The sequence below is a fragment of the Homalodisca vitripennis genome, chromosome 1, assembly GCF_021130785.1.
Source record: "Homalodisca vitripennis isolate AUS2020 chromosome 1, UT_GWSS_2.1, whole genome shotgun sequence".
In the NCBI taxonomy this organism is placed as follows: domain Eukaryota; kingdom Metazoa; phylum Arthropoda; class Insecta; order Hemiptera; family Cicadellidae; genus Homalodisca; species Homalodisca vitripennis.
In genome coordinates, this window is record NC_060207.1 from 177,708,569 (window position 1) to 177,724,695 (window position 16,127).

Here is a 16,127-nt window from a genome sequence, read left to right on the forward strand (position 1 = left end):
ACCAAGGATTCAAAGCAGAAAATAAATGTATAAGTCAGTATGGACGTTCCTATTGGCAACCGCTCTGTGAAACATTTGTCCATGTGTCACGACACGAAAGTATGGCTAATCTTAAGATGAATGAGCTAATCATATGAGTCACCATAAGCTAATCTTATGGTGACCTTAAGGTCTCAAATGTAGACAAACTACAGTAATAATCTTGCATTAATTATTGCAAATACTTATATCGGCGCCGGTAACTGCACTTGCAAAGGAATAGCAAAGGATGACTCGAATATTTTCAATAACAAACTAATGTATCAAGAATGAATCTAAATTCTATCATATAGCAAACTAAGTCAGTCTAATTTTATATTTATATTTATATATAACTAACAATGAGTTCGATGCTGGCGCATGTTACTCCATAAGATGTCTCTGAGCATTGACAAATATCTTTACATTGACCTTATAGGTAACCACTATAGTAACTACAAAATATCAGAATAAATAAATTTCTAGACAAGCTGAATAGAATCCTATGAGGTTTCAAAATGTTAGGTTTTATTCGTCTAGGTAAAAAAAAATAATAGAGTGAAAATCAATGATAAAAGTTGGTGACAGGATCTAATTTCAGCGCATCTTGTCTTTGTACTACCCTTCATACATAAGCGGAACTTTTATTATTTAAAAACTGTTTTAAAACTTAACTCAATGTAAGATTAAAGTGTGGATAAAACTTTGTAAATAGACACGATGGTGTATATCCAACCATGGAATTTGGCTGAGCGTCATTGAAATTTATTAATTGGTAGGTTGACACAATATTTATCATTTTCTGCAAGGGGTATGTAAAAATGTATTTTCTATATTACGTCTGTCTATTTGACAGCAGAACATCTTTGCATGCAGACTTAGCAAAGCCTCCTACAGGACAATGCTAGTTCCTTACTCCTACCTTGAATACGTCCATATTTCCTGTTTTTAATAAAAATATAATATTTAGGTCGGAAAATATATGGAAATGGCTCATATTGACAATGGAAATAAGTTTAATTAACAATGCTAATTTATGATTTGCCTCTTGTTTACTTTCCGGAAACCACCGTATTTGTTTGGTTTTAACGTAACAAGATCAATACCGAAAATTTGTTTGTTTTGGTCAACACGATTCGACATCAATGGGCTAATTAGCGTCCACCTTGCGGGGCAAAAACATTTGTCCGAGCTGTAAAGTGATTGTCGGCGGCACGAGGCGAGCGTCCTGCCGTAGAGCGAGCGTATGGAAATCTTTGTTTGTCGAGCTGATTTAGAAGCGGCCAAATCTGTGGACAAACAGTAGCATGTCCCACCAATCACGTCGATCGTCGATTGTCCACATAAATCGAATGGACGCAAATCGATTGTCGAACCACTTTTAAGATTAGGGTCGTTACCTGTTCCGGTTTCCGATGCTGTTTGTTTTACAAATCACTTTCATTTCGTCGCGCGCCACAAAACACCTTTAAGTCCCTGAAAGGGTCAGAGTAAATAAACGATGCGCTCTTTCACAATTTGTTTAACTTCCATTACAAAATGGATTTGATATGTTTCATGTGCGGCGGGAGAATCCCTAGCTTTCTGTTTACTTCGGCAAACACAAGTCCTCTCACTCTGGTGAAGGAGAGTCGTTTCACTGCTATTGGTTACATAGCAACTTAGAAGTATAACATTTAGTTTCTTTAATTTTGTTTGCAATTATACGGTATCTTATTTGTCATATTTATATAATGAATTGTGTTCCTGATGAGACAATAAGGCTACCACTTCACCTATTTATAGGTGTCTCCGATGTCGAAACGATGTAAATGTTTCGTTTTGAGCTTCTTCGTCGTCGACTTTCTTTGGATCTCTTCACACGAACATGACTCGAGATTCCAGGAGTCACGTTTGAGACAGCGTCAGATACCAGACACTGCAATAAAAGGAAGGTGAACTATTCAACTAGCTAATAAAGTTAAAACTCAATGTATCCCAAAATAATTTACATCAGCCCACATTTAGGATTTAAAAAAAGTATTTTTTAAACAGACTGGAAGTAGGTTTTTCGTCGAAATTAAGTTCTTTATCTCAATTACTGACGCTGATTTAAATTTAATTTGTGTATCTGACGGTCGTTTTTATTTGCATTACCCTAGAAAGTATTACGAGTTAAAAATTTATCGTTTGCCATTTTTAACCATTTTTATACCATACCAATTTGACCATCACCTGAAATAGCGCAGCTGTGAAAAATATATTGTGTGTTTACAAGACAAATTGGTTGTCGGCTCCTGTACTATAAAGTGACTTGCTGTAAGATTGCACTTAAGAGGGGCTTTAGATTAAACAAATTCACTATACAAACAGTCTCTCTAATTCAAGCTAGACAAAATTCGTCACTCAAAAATAGGATGCTAGATAAACTTCGTCACAGAAATAGCGAGACAGGACGCCACAAGCTTAATATGGTCTGCGAAGAAAGAGGCACCTTTGTGGAAGTGGCAGCCTTCAGATAAGTGAGGTCTCTGACGTAAGTGATCTTCACGTTAAAAACCATCCTTTTCTCCATTTATTTATATTTTTGTTAATATTAAGTCAAAATACTTGAGCCCACCATACTCCTATACAGTACATAGCTGACAAAAAATGGCTAAATATAATTCTCAAAAACCGTTATAGGAAAAATAGCTGTTTTAAGATTATGACATTATTAATTATTACTATAATTAATTACTATGTATTAATGGAAATGTTGATTGCTTCCTGTTTCTGTAGAATAAAGATTTCAAGGTGGTCTACAAAAAGTTTCAATACATTACTGTGATGTTAGCTGATAGAGTAATTTAGTAATTACAGTAGTTTTCTGAACAGAATTGTACCAAACAAAGCGACGATTGTAAAATATGTCCTTTTGGATTAATTCGTGAGTCAACCGGTTTGATTAACAGAATGATGAAAATAATGATTTACATTTCCACAGATTTTTTGTCATTGGTACAACTCAATAAGGCAAATATAAAATATTTTAAAGCCCCAAATGGTTTATAACTTTATTACTCTGGTTTTTATATATACTTCATCAGATCTCTACATGATGAATATTTAAATTTAATACATTATACAACATGTTACGGATTTTGATTGTAAAAAATGACCATCATAATATGTTATCTTGCTGGAAGGTTGTCAACTTATATTCAATTTGAAATTACACCATGACTGCTGTACCCTAAATCTACTTTTCCAAGCTGATACAAAACACATCGTGTATAGTTTACGAAGATTTATGCAATTCCCTAGACGGGTTGCACTGGTTTAGTTATATGACAGAAGTCTATTATCATATGTCTTTGATACAAAATATCACTGTGGTATGAGGAGAAGCCGTAGATATCCTTCTAATCTTTTATATAATGAGTTTCCTGTTTTGAATGTAAGGCAATTATATGTAAAATCTCTTTTACTGCATATAATACAAAAATACAAAGATTTTATCTTTATAGCGCTACACCACAACCATACTACTAGAAATAGAATACATACTAAGACCAAATTGTTCCATAGAAAAATTTTACTCTTTTTACATAGCTCATGTGCTTTATAAAAATATACCAGAGCACATATTGGAGGCAGAGGGCGGAAGTGTAGCCGAATACAAGCGTAGTGGTCAGTGGTTGTTCAACCTGGCTGATGCTGCTGCAGAGGCACTGATTCGTTCGCGTTACCAATAAAATATGTAGAAGCCTGTTAACAGGAAATAATTTGGAAATATGGTGTAAATAACAATTATTATTGTTGGATGTGGTTTTCATCCATCTAATAGTAAATATAGTGGTTAAGCGGTGCGTGAATTGAATAGAGATACATAGGTATATAAAAAAATATACAAATCATAAATATATATATATATATTTATTTATTTATGATTTCTTTTTAATAATTTATTTTATAAAATCTTAAACTAACCTTTTGTAAATGTTAATGTAAAACTATACTATATAAAATGTAAATAAATAAAAGACTGATTTATGGACTCTTCCCTTTACATAGACTTATATTCTATATGGGGAAATGTTTCATTTGAAATTATGGAAGTTTACTATATATGTTATTGTTTTGTGTATGTGAAAAAAATTGAATTTAATCTGAATTGAATTGAATTGAATGTACTAATTATTGCAATAGTAGACATTTGATCATATCTGTGTATAGCTCCTAGAGATAATTTATTATCATGTATATGACAATAGATCTATGTCATATAACACATGATAGTGTAACAAAGGCATAATCTGTATTACTCTCACACAATGTAAGACAACAGCTGATCTGCTAGATAACAACCTCTGCACCTGCAATCTGTCACAAGTCAGGTGTGCGGGAAGGTGTCATATCACTGACAGCACATTCGTTCTGAGCCTTTCCATCAACAGGTGACACAATTTAATTTACGTAAGTTTGAAATCCGTAGGAATTAAACTGTTGTAATACAAACTCTCTTGGAATTCGGTGAAATGTTTGCTGGATTATTCCTATTGGCAATTGTCCAGTAAAACAATTGTAAATGCGTCACGACGCGAAAGTATGGCTAATCTTAAGGTCTCAACTATGGACAAACTATAGTAATAACCTCGCATTAGTTAATGCAAATATTTACATCAGCACTGGTAACTACACTTGCAAAGGAATTTCAAAGGTTTATTCTAATGTTTCCAGTAATAAATTAATGTATACTAAATTATATCCTTCATAAAACCATCAGTCAAATTTTAAAATCATGTACATGAGAAGTGGTATATTTGACTTTTATTAGCTGAGCGTCAGCGAATATTTGAAAGAAGATCTCTGTCTATCTTTCCGCCCGATATTTCAAAAGACGAACCCACATATAGTCTTAGAATTTGCATGAATCTCCATTAATAAATAGGCAACCCTGAGTTTACTTCATAGGATTCTGTTTAGCAATATCAAATATTTTTTTTGCATTGGTATTATGGATAACCGTGATGCCAAAGAGAAAATATCATAACAAATAAATTTGTAAAAAGTCACAACAATCACAATCATATGAGATTTTAATATGTAACGTATTTACACGTGTAGACTGCCCATACAGTAAAAAATTAATAATAAAGTAAAAGTAAATATTATACGTCAGTCACAAGACAAGATTTATTTAAATTCAGTCTTGCGTTGTGGAACTAAGAAAAAAAAACTCTCCTTCCCTAACCTGAACTTTTACTAGGCTATTTAAACTCCGCTATGACACCTAAATCAATGCACAAAAATTCGAATTTATAATATGAAAAGATATCTAAAGATGTATTTCATGATCACTGTAAATTTTGCATTTACAAACTAAATTGCTATATAAACAAGCATGTAGGTTCTATGATCCATCTTTTTTGTGTCAATTTCTTTTCTGTGTGATTGACTGTCTGTATATCTATCTGTCTGTAGGACATCACAAGAATGAAATGAACCAATGATTTTAAATGTTCCGTGCAACCTAAGCGAAGTGTTACGCGACACGTGGAGTTCTCCTACCTTGTTATCATATGGGAAAATATGAAGTTATTTCTGTCCTGTTGCGATTTCTCCGCTGTTCTTTTCCGTATTATTTAACGGTATACTGAATCCATAATTTTACCTGCTACGTTTTATAACTTTTGCGCGACACCTTTCTTAAGAATGTTGTTTAGTTATATCAAGTGAACATAAATAAAAAGTAAAAACACCCATTATTGATATCCATTTATTCTCTGGTATTCTCTATGAGGCTGTTAACATTTTTAATGGCTTTCATAGATTTTGTTAGTTTTGAGGCAACAAGGCACACTGTGTTCTTTAGGCACAATGCCAACTAGGAAAATTCTAGTTTTACTGTACAATCTGGAAATGGTGTTTAAGCTCAAAAACACGTATTGTCACCATTATTTTTTTAAATGCGTAAATAAGGTAAAGAATAAAAATAATAATATTAACCCTTTGAGGTTTCATTAAAAATGGCATCAACCGTCGCAAGCTTCTGTGCATTATACAAACCAAATGTTTTAATTACTTTTTTCTGTTATATCTTTTATTTTTAAAAATGTAAGTTAATAATTACAAAAAACTATGCATTCTTTAAAAAAATCTTGTTATGTTTATAGGTAATGAAATATAAAATATAAAATATATATTATATTTTACATATATATTTTATATATGTAAAATATAAAAATAAAATATCAAATTGATAAAAATAAATTTATTTCACACACATAAACAATAGACCAAAATTGGACGGACACAGTTAAAATAGCACAAAAATACCATTAGGTACTCACTTTAAACGATATTTGGGTGCGATCATTTTCCTCAAATGGGATTCAACCTAGATTTTTCATTTTCAGTGCCTCTTGTATCATAAATAAAGATCAAAGTAGTATTCATTTAACACAAATAGAAGCCCAAAGTGTCAAATAACTCAAATGTAGAACAAAACTTACAAGAATAAAAATAAATAAAAATCTTTGTATACACTAATAATAAAAAACCTTGGTATACGTATTAGATAACTAAACACTAATAATCACATCTTTAATAATATACCCAAAAAAGGAAATGTTATTTTTCCTGTTTTCAGCACATTTTAATAAGTAGTAATAAAATATTACTTTTCCTTTCAAGCGCATGCGCGCTCGGACCCCGGTTCTAGGTTTTATCTCAGTAAATTCAATAAAATACTTACAACCTACTTCCATCATATTACGCCATATCTTTCTTGAAGAGACTTTAATTCAGGTTTTGCACAGTCCAGAATAATGCTCTATGGTGTATTTGCAGACCCTAATTAAGACATTCTTATCGCCAATTTCCGGGATTTCCGGTTCGTAATCGAGCACTCAGTGCCCGGTGGAGTTTGGCTTGTGCCCTTTGACCCCTTAACTGTCCATTGTTGACAGACGGAATCAGCTGTTATCTCCTCTGTCAACATTCAATCACGTCTTCGGAGTCCGCCATTATTGTAATGGGCTGTGGAGATGTAACCAGCTCGGCCTTGCGTAATACATCGTAACCAAGAGTCATATGTGTGCTGGGTTATATAACAAAATAAACTAGTAACATTATATGTTTGGATGGTTATAATTATAACGTGAACGCCTACCTAAATGTTTACCTTGTTTAATGATGGTTATCATTATAAATTGATTTTAGCTTATTAAATTAAAAATATACCAGAGTTATTTCGAATTATCATTGGATAATTCGAAATAACACTGTCTGCAATGACATAAATCAAACATTGTTATCCAGCAAGTTTTTGCGTTCAAAGGCTTTTATGTGAATTAAGATAGCTTGGAACAAGATGAGTCTATCCCGAGATGATCTTTTTCTAGATACCTTGTGTAATGATTTTGGGGAAAAATGTTTAAGAACTGTAGTTCATAATTTATATACAGTATTACTTTTTTTATTATTTATTATTTAACGTAAAACTTGGCCAGCCATTCATTTGAAACAATGTACATTAAAATACTTAACAACAGAGTTATAACATGACTTTTAGTAGTTTTCGAGTAACCGCGATTGCAGTGGTGAGACACTATAAGCTCCCCACTCTGTCTCCTACATTAAAAAATTGGTAGGCATAAGTATGAGTAGTTAATAGTTTTGCGTTGTTTGTGTTATACTCCACGTAACATCTAGTTCTGTGTCTTTGTATAATCAATGAATCTAATTAATAATTTAAGAGCCGGCTGTAGCAAAAGGACCTTGGTATTTTCCCCATAAGGATAATGTTAAACCTTAAGCAGTGTTGTGCACCTATTTTTGACCGTAGCTTAAGGAATGTGTCTCATTTTAAAGATATAATTGATCTTTTTAATTTTTTTTTTCGGTATTTTTATTCAGAAAATACTCACACTGTGTTGTGTTGTACTTCATTATTTAAATATTGAAAATGTATAGAATTTAAAAACAAAAAATCATCATCATGGGAAACTACATGGGAGAAACAAATTAAGGTTTATTGCAGGCGGCCTCAATACTAGGCTGTATCAACATGTATTTAGTTCTCCTCCCACATTCAGAAATAATGTTAATACATTACTAATTTACCTGACGTCAGAAATAAAACCAAGTAAGTTCGACTATGTTGAACTAAAAGATGATAGGTGTTCGTGTCATAAGTTATCCCTTTCATGCGATACATCTAATTTGAATGTAATGTAAAGTAAAATTAAAACTTGTAAAGTAACTTACCTTGAATGTGTTTTATTTGCCAGATCAACTTGGATAATACTTGTGGCGATGTCCTTCTGACGAGACCATGCTGTCTCGATAAATGGCTAATACCGTCGCGATTTTGTTTTAGGCGCTTTTCGCTCCTCGAGCTCACTTCTGGAGTTCAAACCCAATTAGGTACTTCATGTTTTAGACTTCCAGTCTACTAATCTTCCCCTTTTCCCTTCCTACTACAGCTACATTGTCGAGCCAACAATGCTGACGCTCGCGTTTGTGAGTTCATCGTAAATGGAAGTTATTTTTAAAGTTTTAGTAATTATTAATTTCGAAGGTACAATCCATAGATCATTGGAATATTTAGGCCCATCCCAAGGTATTATATTTTAGTTCATTCATACTCTATTTGACAGCAACGTGGCAATACTTTATTTTATTTTACCAACTAGAAGTGATGCTTTTGTGTTTATTTGCCAATATTAAACATATACGTAAACTTCGAATTTCGAGTATTTATTACTACGACCTCAGCGATATCCAACCCCATGTGTATTGTCCATTCGGTAGAATGGAATGATTCCTATTCTTCTCATAGGAGTGGTATGTGTGCTGACACCTATCCTGAGCTTTTTGTCGAACATGTGATTGGTAGAAGGCGTTTTTCCTGATGTGTTAAAAGTGACAAGAACAGTCCCTATCTTAAAGAAGGAAAAGAAGGAAAGATATGAGATTGCTAGTGTCGCTATATCTATAGTGTCATGCTATATCGCTGATCACTGTTATTCCCAAATGTTTTGAAACCATAATGTGTACAACTGTGTACAGTTGTGCGATTACTTTCAGTCCCACAATCTTCTAGTCGCTGAGCAGTAAGGTTTCAGAAGTAGTAAATTCACAGTTCTTGCTGTTAAGACCCTTCTGGAAAGGATTCTTAATTCCTTTGAATCAAAGCAATCAACCTTTGTATTGCTCTGCAACCTCTCCCAAGCATTCGACTGCATATCATATAATATTCTTCTTTCAAAATTAAGTAAGTATGGTCTGTGAGACAGTGCACTCAGAGTGGTCAAATCCTATCTAGCAGATAGAACCCAGGTTGTTAGCTGTAACGGTTTTTGCTCTAACCAGAAAATTGTGAAACATGGAGTTCCTCAGGGCTCTGTGTTGGGTCCTCTTCTGTTTGTAATTGCAATCAATGACCTGTATTATAGTGTCTCTGGCAAGGTGTTCTTATTTGCTGTTCTCTAGCCATAGAGATCTACAGTTGGCTCGGTCTGCAGTACATGATTTGTTTAAAGTTGCCTAACACTGTTTCAAGGGTAGTATGCTAGCTTTAATAAAACTAAAATGCAGGAAATTGTATTTAGCTTAATCAAGGACTATCCACAATACGATTCCATTAAGCTTCTTGGTTTCGTCTTAGACTCTAAGCTAATATGGGATGACCATTTAAACAATATATGTATAAAATTAAATTAAATAGTGTGATGTATTTGTTGAGAAGACTTACATTTGAATTGCCATACTGTTACTTAAGACAAGCTTTCGTTGTTTTTTTTTTTCAGGGAAATGTCTGTTATGGTATTAGGTTATGGGTCAATGTATCTAATGTCAGTAAAATTCTTTTTTTGCAAAAGAAGGCTATGAGGTTAATTTCCAATGCAGGCTATAAGGGATCACTTTAACCTCTCTTTGTACATAATTAAGTTATAGCTGTTCTTAGTTTGTATATATTGCAGTGCATTTTGGAAATAAATGAAAATTATGATGCATTAACAACTAATAGCGGTGTTCACATTTACTCAACTAGGAATAATGCAAATCTATATTTGCCGAGGTATAGGCTTGATAAAAGCATAAAGTGTTTTCTTGATACAGATAGAGTATCAAGTTTTATAATAGTTTACCTCCTATTATTATACGTCTCAAATTCAAACTAAAATTTCGAAGAATTGTAAAAAATTGGCATACTAATAACCCATTTTATTCATACAGGAAATTCTTTGAGGCTGGTACCGACACGATGACTGGTTTGTAACCTAACCTAAGACTTAGGCTAATCAAGGTAAAGTTTATAAATGTTGCATGTTCTTGACTACATAATATGACCTGCATGGTATGATTTTACTTTAAGTAACAACTATGCCTTGGATTATTGTACATTGCACCTAATAGCTCAATTAACATCTTGAATCTTGAATATTTCAGGACCCTAACTGGCTGCGCTGGTGTCTTGATGGTATGGGGTTGTAAATACCCCAATCTTCTCTCCTGTAGGAGGCCACTGAAATGAATAGGACGGGAATGACCTATTCCTTTTGCAACATTAGGGTAAATTTCAGTTACAATTAGAGGTATTTTGTCATCCAGTAAGGAGCCTGATGACAAAATTGTCTGGAATGTGGATGTTGAGTTTAGCTCCAGTTTGCCTTCCTTAGTGCAGAGTCTGGAATCTGACGCTTTGACAGACTTGACTCATGAAATCTGAAGTCACGTTTATCTGAGGAGATCCAAAAAAATCGGCGGCGTAGAAGCCCAAAATCTCGTTACATCGCTTCAACATAAGATACACCTAGACTACAAAATATAGCGTCAATAAGGGGGGAAAGGTATTCTCATTGTTTCATCAAATTAATTGAGTACACTATGTTTTAGACACGATCTCAAAGCATGGAGCAATTTTTCTACACATAACATAGCTATGCTGGAAAGTCTCTGATGTTAAAACGAAGTAAAGAGTTCAATTTGGGCTTCTTCAATGCAGATTCTTTTATTTCTTCAGATGAACATGACTCCAGATTTCAGGAACCAAAATTAATTATTCCCACCATAGCTACGTAACGTGTAGATTTTCTGGAAGTCGAAATACGCTAGCGGGATGGAGATGCATATCGAAGGTATTTATATTTTAAATATAATATTTAAGTTACAAAATGCAAATATGTACCGTCTCCATTACTAAAATTTACATAACAAATAATAAACTTACTCGTATATTAAAATAATTTGAAATATTACTAGTTAAAATAGTGCACTATAATAGTAATAATTTGTTATATTTATTTATTTATTTGATTGTTTAATGTTCAATACAAGCATGTACTGATAAAATAAAGTAAAGAGTCTTCTATATAATTTAGTTAAATATCTATAATAAAATTCAAAGGTAATGTTCATTTTCATTTATTTTTTCATAAACAAAAATAATTTAAAATTTACGTAAAGCCAAATATATAGGACAATACTTACTACTTAAACGTCCAAATGGGTCTAAAATTCATAAACCAAAACTGGTATACTTATTTACAGCCATGTCCCTTATTTTGCATTTTGTTTTCGAAAATGCCTATAACATATTTTAAGTTTGTAAAGACGTCATGTATACAGGATAACACAAAATAGATTTACTACTAAAATTTTATGACATATATATTAAGCATTAATTTGGTTTACAATAGGAATAGCACAACAGTATTTATAAAATATATGTGAAATGACTGAGGATTACGTCGAGGTTGCTTCAGAGTTATGACGGAGTCGGTTATTATAATTGTTTTGTACTAGGAACCATTTATTTGTTAAATTTAATTTTTGACTACTTCAGCCTGTAAAATTAAAAAGATATAATCATTCAAATTCTCCGAAGATAAAGAGACAGTAATTGTGGCTCGGTCATTAAGACCGAAATCCAATTACAAATTAAGAAGTGAGAATTGGTCGATCGAGCTGTTATAGCCCTTCGTTTGTTTTTCCTAATGACTTAAGCTCTTAACAATTCAAATTGCTTCCAATTAATTTGGACAGAAAAACTGTACTGGCTTAGAATTAAAATTTATTCTCTCTATTTACTATCTCCTAAGCAATGAAAACATTTCTTTTCGCCTAAAAGCGCTCATATAATTAGTATTATTCGTCATTAATTAAACTCCTTGATAAACGAAGAAAAATATACCTTATAAAAGAACTCCAAGACAATATTTAAATTGTTAAAATCATACCTTGCGGTTCTTGATTGCTTTTGTTAAATTCTGTTTATTTTATTTTCCGCTATTACTAATTGTATCAGTTCTACAACTATTAAAACGTAAATTTTTATATCTAATTCCTTATATAAATTCCTCGAGCTTGTCAATTTTAGTAGTATTTTTTTTAATTAATTCCTTGCCTTGAACGTGTAATTCCAATACTATTTTTATAATTATCTAATGGTGTAGTCTTTTGTACGTATACTATAGGGCATGAGGATATTTAATGGGTTTTTGTGTTTTAATTACTCAATTTTTTGACTTTTTTGTAGAAAATAATGCTTATAATGTAATTAATAGTTAAAATAATAATAGTTAAAACCCGTATAAATTGTTTTAATACACAATAAATTTCTGGAAAATAAATCATTTAATCTTAATTACAGATATTTACACTAATTACTCAATTAAAAAACATTAAATTTCAGCTAACTAATTTATACGTTTTGTTGGACTTTACATTGAATTGTATTGTATTTAGATATATTAAAGTTTTATAAGTCAGAACATTGAAATAAAGATAGTTACTAAAACAAAGTACTAGCACAAACCCACGGCTTCACCCGCAATTTCTATGCAAAATTGGAGATGCGTTATTTATTTATATATTTAATTTGCACAACACTAATACACATACACTAACACGTACAATAACTCTTCATGTTTTGTAACACTTTCAAGTATTTAGGAACTCCTTACTTGAAACCATACAATACCAATATTGTTGTAAGCATATAAATTTCTTTGTAATAACATGAACTTGATTCAGTTACAATTAATCCGAAATTATGTTTGCAAACATATTTACTGTTTATGTTTGTAAACATATAACGGTTCAATTGGATATTAGAAAGGTAGATTTCACATGTGGCCTTCATTTCTAAATGTCAAAATTGGACATGCGTTATTTGATGCGTAACTTTAACAGCCACGATCTAAAAACAATGAGCTAAAAATATGTTGTCATAAATGTTGCCTTAAATTAATTTATAATTTTAAAAATAGTGTTAATCTTGATTTACGTTATAATTTCCAAAATTTGAACGGACGACATTTTGAAGTTTTATTGATTAGTACTAACGAACTCGTATATACTGCGTGTATAAAAATAATTCCTCTGTATTAAGTATAGTCTGAATCTATTAAGAACTACGGTAGTTACGGTAGTAAGAACTACGGTAGTTACGGTAGTAAGAACTAAGGTAGTTACGGTAGTAAGAACTAAGGTAGTTAGGGTAGTAAGAACTAAGGTAGTTACGGTAGTAATAACTAAGGTAGTTACGGTAGTAAGAACTAAGGTAGTTACGGTAGTAAGAACTAAAGTAGTTACGGCCGTAAGAACTAAGTTAGTTACGGTAGTAAGAACTAAGGTAGTTACGGCCGTAAGAACTAAGTTAGTTACGGTAGTAAGAACTAAGGTAGTTACTGTAGTAAGAACTAAGGTAGTTACGGTAGTAAGAACTAAGGTAGTTACGGTAGTAAGAACTAAGGTAGTTACGGTAGTAAGAACTAAGGTAGTTACGGTAGTAAGAACTAAGGTAGTTACGGTAGTAAGAACTAAGGTAGTTACGGTAGTAAGAACTAAGGTAGTTACGGTAGTAAGAACTAAGGTAGTTACGGTAGTAAGTTAACATTTTTTTTTAATTGCTTTAGTATTACTTACCATAAATTGCATATATGCAATTTTTTTATTAGAAACTTTAAAATCTTTATTTTTAAATTGTATACAGCATACGTGTCCCGACTATAAGGGAGGGCAAAGAAACTCGGTTGATGGTTTTTTTTATTACAAGATCTGAAGATCGATGTTTTCATTTTATTGAAATTACAATACTGTCTGAGGATTAATCTTCAAGAAGGCTCTGCAAGAAAAGTGAAATATAATTAATCCAATATAACGAAGTATTGAAAAACCCGAAAGAACGTAACAGGCGGTTACACTGAGCTTTTTCTAATATCAACATGGTTCTTTATTTAATCAGGAGGAACCTATGTTTCAACTTTCTAGTCTCTAGGTCCTTTTTATCAAGAGTTATCGCTCAGAAGGACGAACAACCACACACACTTCAATAAGGTCCTATCGTGGTCCTTAATAATGTACACCGGAATACCACATTGTGCACTAGTGCAAATAATTGAGTATATGGATCCTAATCGGAAAACTTTATTGTCACATTAATTCATTCATATTTTTACTTATGTATTTCTTCATGGTAACATTTTGAAATGTTACTGTCCATGATTAATTGCGTTGCTGGTAATCCAACTACGCAAACATTCAACGCTAAAAATAACTAAAATAGACTGAATATATGTTTCAGTGCCTGATTTTCTTCGATTCTAAGAAAGTTGATAGTGATGATCCACGAGCTGCGGGAAGGAAAGTGAAGTTCTAGCCTAGCCTGCTGGTTGTCACTGAGGCGTTAACGAGCGAGTCAACTCACGAAAGTGGCCCGCGCCTCACTGACCCGCTTGTGGCTCTCCAACCAACATTGGAACTGTTGGCCACGGTTGGTAGGTTGGTTAGGGGATCAGGTGTTCCTCTTAAAATCCTGGTAGGTCTGAGGATAATCCTACGTATGAGAAAGGATTAGGGTTCCGATCCAAATGTTGAGATAATGACTTCGGAAACCCCATTTGTGAAGATATCTAGAATTGCAATCTCTTTATTTTATTTAGGCTACGTACTATAAAACCGGATTTACCCTAATAATATTACAGCAGTTCATATATAATTATAATAACAATGCAATAAATATAATATAATAAGAAATTAAAAAATAAACAAATAAACACTAACTCACGTAGAGAACAAAACAACGCAGGGAGCAACCTATGGAGAACGTTGACCTAGGGATCTCATCACAAAAATGGCTTTTTTATAAAAACATTCAAGCTGTCATGGTGAATGTCTATGTCAGACCCACCCAAGAGTATTGCATTATAAGACCTCATCATCCTTAACATAGGAAAGAATGCAGGCGTCGCAGTGCGTGAATAGGGCAGATTAAACAAACATTTGTTCCTGCTGTTGAAGGTAGGAACACGATAACTGAGAATCGCCTTACTTAACGCATTAATTACAGGGATGTTGAGTCCCAGATATTACTTCTAGGCGGTGATGTAACGGCCAGGGATGATTAATTAGACAAGATTTACAACAAAACTAGATTATTGGAAGCCAGATAAGAAAGTTCACCATCAAGCACAATACCTACTGAACATTTCCGTAGAAGTAACTGTACCCATTGCGGAGAGCCAAGCTCGTGCTTAAATTTATCTAAGAGATTCATAAAGAAGTGATTACCTTCGGCGTGTAGTAGGGGCTGCTGTCTCTGATTGAGAGGTCTTAGGTTCGATTTCTGGACAAGTCATAACACTTTTCGAATGGATTTGGACCGTTTTGCCCTTAAAATGTTTAATGGAATAAATTGAAATGTAACTGGCGTAAAAATAAACATCTGAAAAGACAACAAAAACTAACTAATATATTTATGCTCTTCAAAGTGTTACTAGTTGTTATTCAAAGTGGAAAAACCTTAAATGAGAAGAATGCGTACGAACGTTAATTAAATTCAAGCTTGTGAAACTTGTGAAGATTACTTTATTCTTATAATCGTGTCTCCATGTTATATAACTCTTAAAAAGGGCAAACCTTTGAAACCGAAAGTGTATTTATTGTCATGCCCACAATCATTAAATTTGTGTAATTATAGCTGATCCTATCATGAGTGAAACCAAAGACAATTTTGTGGTAGTCAAAACCACATTAAGCGCATTCATGAGCACAAATGTCACAATTGAACAAAAAATAATATTTTAAAAAACTTTGGACTTAACAATGATAACATTCAGTTAGCCATATGAAATCAT